Source organism: Pristiophorus japonicus, chromosome 8 (assembly GCF_044704955.1).
Source record: "Pristiophorus japonicus isolate sPriJap1 chromosome 8, sPriJap1.hap1, whole genome shotgun sequence".
NCBI classification, from domain to species: Eukaryota; Metazoa; Chordata; class Chondrichthyes; family Pristiophoridae; genus Pristiophorus; species Pristiophorus japonicus.
This window is the reverse complement of record NC_091984.1, coordinates 39,522,732-39,527,659: the sequence shown is the minus strand read 5'-3', so window position 1 is coordinate 39,527,659 and position 4,928 is coordinate 39,522,732.

Here is a 4,928-nt window from a genome sequence, read left to right as displayed (position 1 = left end):
AGCCCCGAGAGCAAGCTACGCGAGCCAACCAGGTTCCCACTGCCAGCACTGGGCACTGAGCCGCCACCAGACTGCAGGGACACAACCCAGCAGCTCCGGAACTAGCTTGTCCTCACGCACTGGTCACTGCAGCGATAAGGCATCTAACGTACTTGTTGCACCATGGAACCACCAAAAAAAAATGCGAAACCCACTTTCCTGAACTTGAATGTATATGAATGCCAGGAGCCCCTGCCATAATCGATTTGGGGGGGAGGGGGCGGATTAGGGACACACACACACACAAACAGCAACCACCAGCACGCTACTGCACCAACTACTCACCCTCGGTTGAAGTTATGATGTATGTGGCACTCAAATCACTGACTCCACACAGTCTGGTGTTATAGTAACTGCTGTGACCTTGGTTGTTTATTGTGTAACTCCAGAGTGCCCTTCAGGTGTGGTGGGCAGCCTTTTATACTCTGTCTCACAGGTACTTTCGGGTCTCCCACCACAGTGCCCCTTGTGGCGCACCATTGTAACTATACATTTAATGTACATGGACAATACATAACAGAAGGGACCCACCATGGGTCAACCAGACAGAGCCCACATAGAGCTAAGCCCACATGGAGTTAACTAATAAAGGACTAAGGTCACTACAATTCAAGTACAACACACTGTCTCGTGGAGTCATTACTAGAACATCAAAGGACACTACAAATTTTGTGGCTGTGGACGCAAACTATTTCCCAGCGCAAAATGTACTGCCAGTCGCGCCCTAATTAACCTCTCTCACGGTGTCGGACTTTTTTTTAATGCAGGTCCAATCTCAAGCCCTACATTGTGAGGGAATCAGGTGGGCAGTTGGGCTCGAGATTGGACCTGTCAGCTGCTTAAAAAAAAGCTAGCCACCGCAGCAGCAAAATCAACAAACATCTCGAGGTGGCAACAAATCCAAAGTGGGCACAAAATTAGACATCATCAGAATCCAAGTAGCTGATTAGCTGCATATCTTGGAGCATGGTGGAGCCCAGTGGAGGGATCGGGACCCAGGAGCAGGAGTAGGAGAAACGAAGGTCGGAAGCAGCGAGGAACGGAGGTCGGAAGTGACAAGGAGCGGAGGTCGAAAACAGCGAGGAGCGGAGGTCAGGTGTGGCAAGGAGCGGAGGTCGGGATTGGCATGGAGTCGAGGTTGGGATCGGCGAGGAGCGGAGGTTGGATATGGCGAGGAGAAGATGTTGGATACGGCGAGGACCGGAGGTCAGAAGTGACAAGGAGCAGAGGTCAGGAGTGGCGAGGAGCAGAGGTCGGAAGTGGCGAGGAGTGGAGGTTGGAAGTGGCGAGGAGTGGAGGTCGGGAGTGGCGAGAACCGGAGGTCGGGAGTGGCGAGGAGTGGAGGTCGGGAGTGGTGAGGAGCGGAGGTCAGGAGCGGAGGTCGGGAGTGGTGAGGAGCGGAGGTCAGGAGCGGCGAGGAGTGGAGGTCGGGAGTGGTGAGGAGCGGAGGTCGGGAGTGGCGAGGAGTGGTGAGGAGTGGAGGTCGGGAGTGGCGAGGAGTGGAGGTCGGGAGCGGCGAGGAGTGGAGGTCGGGAGTGGCGAGGACCGGAGGTCGGGAGTGGCGAGGAGTGTAGGTCGGGAGTGGCGAGGAGTGGAGGTCGGGAGTGGCGAGGAGTGCAGGTCGGGAGTGGCGAGGAGTGGAGGTCGGGAGTGGCGAGGAGCGGAGGTCGGGAGCGGAGGTCGGGAGTGGTGAGGAGTGGAGGTCGGGAGTGGCGAGGAGTGGAGGTCGGGAGTGGTGAGGAGTGGAGGTTGGGAGTGGCGAGGACCGGAGGTCGGGAGTGGCGAGGAGTGGAGGTCGGGAGTGGCGAGGAGCGGAGGTCGGGAGCGGCGAGGAGTGGAGGTCGGGAGTGGTGAGGAGCGGAGGTCGGGAGCGGCAAGGAGTGGAGGTCGGGAGTGGCGAGGAGCGGAGGTCGGGCCGGCGAGGAGTGGAGGTCGGGAGTGGCGAGGAGCGGAGGTCGGGAGTGGCGAGGAGCGGAGGTTGGAAGCGGGGTGGAGCAGAGGTCGGGAGTGGCGAGGACCGGAGGTCGGGAGCGGAGGTCGGGAGTGGTGAGGAGTGGAGGTCGGGAGCGGCAAGGAGTGGAGGTCGGAAGCGGCGAGGAGTGGAGGTCGGGAGTGGCGAGGAGTGGAGTTCGGGAGCGGCAAGGAGTGGAGGTCGGGCCGGCGAGGGGTGGAGGTCGGGAGTGGCGAGGAGTGGAGGTCGGGAGTGGTGAGGAGTGGAGGTCGGGAGCGGCAAGGAGTGGAGGTCGGAAGCGGCGAGGACCGGAGGTCGGGCCGGCGAGGAGTGGAGGTCGGGAGTGGCGAGGAGCGGAGGTCGGGCCGGCGAGGAGTGGAGGTCGGGAGTGGCGAGGAGTGGAGGTCGGGAGTGGCGAGGAGCGGAGGTCGGGAGCGGAGGTCGGGAGTGGTGAGGAGTGGAGGTCGGGAGTGGCGAGGAGTGGAGGTCGGGAGTGGTGAGGAGTGGAGGTTGGGAGTGGCGAGGAGTGGAGGTCGGGAGTGGCGAGGAGTGGAGGTCGGGAGTGGCGAGGAGCGGAGGTCGGGAGCGGAGGTCGGGAGTGGTGAGGAGTGGAGGTCGGGAGTGGCGAGGAGTGGAGGTCGGGAGTGGCGAGGAGCGGAGGTCGGGAGCGGAGGTCGGGAGTGGTGAGGAGTGGAGGTCGGGAGTGGCGAGGAGTGGAGGTCGGGAGTGGTGAGGAGTGGAGGTTGGGAGTGGCGAGGACCGGAGGTCGGGAGTGGCGAGGAGTGGAGGTCGGGAGTGGTGAGGACCGGAGGTCGGGAGTGGCGAGGAGTGGAGGTCGGGAGTGGCGAGGAGCGGAGGTCGGGAGCGGGGTGGACCGGAGGTCGGGAGTGGCGAGGAGTGGAGGTCGGGAGTGGCGAGGAGTGGAGGTTGGGAGTGGCGAGGACCGGAGGTCGGGAGTGGCGAGGAGTGGAGGTCGGGAGTGGCGAGGAGCGGAGGTCGGGAGCGGGGTGGAGCAGAGGTCGGGAGTGGCGAGGACCGGAGGTCGGGAGTGGCGAGGAGTGGAGGTCGGGAGTGGCGAGGAGCGGAGGTCGGGAGTGGCGAGGAGTGGAGGTCGGGAGTGGCGAGGAGCGGAGGTCGGGAGTGGCGAGGAGCGGAGGTCGGGAGTGGCGAGGAGTGGAGGTCGGGAGTGGCGAGGAGCGGAGGTCGGGAGTGGCGAGGAGCGGAGATCGGGAGTGGCGAGGAGTGGAGGTTGGAAGCGGGGTGGAGCAGAAGTCGGGAGTGGCGAGGACCGGAGGTCGGGCCGGCGAGGAGCGGAGATCGGGAGTGGCGAGGAGCGGAGGTTGGAAGCGCGGTGGAGCAGAGGTCGGGAGTGGCGAGGACCGGAGGTCGGGAGTGGCGAGGAGCGGAGGTCGGGAGTGGCGAGGAGCGGAGGTCGGGAGTGGCGAGGAGCGGAGGTCGGGAGTGGCGAGGAGCGGAGGTCGGGAGTGGCGAGGAGTGGAGGTCGGGAGTGGCGAGGAGCGGAGGTTGGAAGCGGGGTGGAGCAGAAGTCGGGAGTGGCGAGGACCGGAGGTCGGGCCGGCGAGGAGCGGAGATCGGGAGTGGCGAGGACCGGAGGTCGGAAGCGGCGAAGAGTGGAGGTCGGGAGTGGCGAGGAGCGGAGGTCGGGAGCGGCGAGGATTGGAGGTCGGGAGTGGCGAGGAGCGGAGGTCGGGAGTGGCGAGGAGCGGAGGTCGGGAGTGGCGAGGAGCGGAGGTCGGGAGTGGCGAGGAGCGGAGGTCGGGAGTGGCGAGGAGCGGAGGTCGGGAGCGGCGAGGATTGGAGGTCGGGAGTGGCGAGGAGCGGAGGTCGGGAGTGGCGAGGAGCGGAGGTCGGGAGTGGCGAGGAGCGGAGGTCGGGAGTGGCGAGGAGTGGAGGTCGGGAGTGGCGAGGAGCGGAGGTTGGAAGCGGGGTGGAGCAGAGGTCGGGAGTGGCGAGGACCGGAGGTCGGGAGTGGCGAGGAGCGGAGGTCGGGAGTGGCGAGGAGCGGAGGTCGGGAGTGGCGAGGAGCGGAGGTCGGGAGTGGCGAGGAGCGGAGGTCGGGAGTGGCGAGGAGTGGAGGTCGGGAGTGGCGAGGAGCGGAGGTTGGAAGCGGGGTGGAGCAGAAGTCGGGAGTGGCGAGGACCGGAGGTCGGGCCGGCGAGGAGCGGAGATCGGGAGTGGCGAGGACCGGAGGTCGGAAGCGGCGAAGAGTGGAGGTCGGGAGTGGCGAGGAGCGGAGGTCGGGAGCGGCGAGGATTGGAGGTCGGGAGTGGCGAGGAGCGGAGGTCGGGAGTGGCGAGGAGCGGAGGTTGGAAGCGGGGTGGAGCAGATGTCGGGAGTGGCGAGGACCGGAGGTCGGGCCGGCGAGGAGCGGAGATTGGGAGTGGCGAGGAGTGGAGGTCGGAAGCGGCGAGGAGCGAAGGTCGGGAGTGGCGAGGAGCGGAGATCGGGAGTGGCGAGGTGCAGAGGTCGGAAGCGGGGAGGTGTGGAGAAAGGGACCAACGAGGAGCATCCTATGAATTCCAGGGAGAGAGGTCCTGTGGGAAGGAGGATGGTGGACAGTAGGAGTATGCTTGTGTTTGTATGTAAGTACTAGGTTAATGCAGCAGAGCCTGGTCTCCAGTCATCTTGGATCCCCTTGCCACTGGACCAAGACCTTGCTCTATCAAGCCCATGTGGTAGTTGGTGTGCAACAGCCAACCCACGTTAAAAGAATTCATGCACAGGCATCTTCTACCGCTTAAAATCAAGTTCAGGAACTGGAATGTCAGGATCCTCATGGACAATTCCAACAGCAACAGACTGGTACGTCATACTGCCATTGTTGCCAGGGAACTCAGACACTTTGACGTAGACATCACTGCCATAAGCGAGACCCGGCGGGCAGGGGAAGGCCAGCTCAGGGAACAAGGTGGTGGTT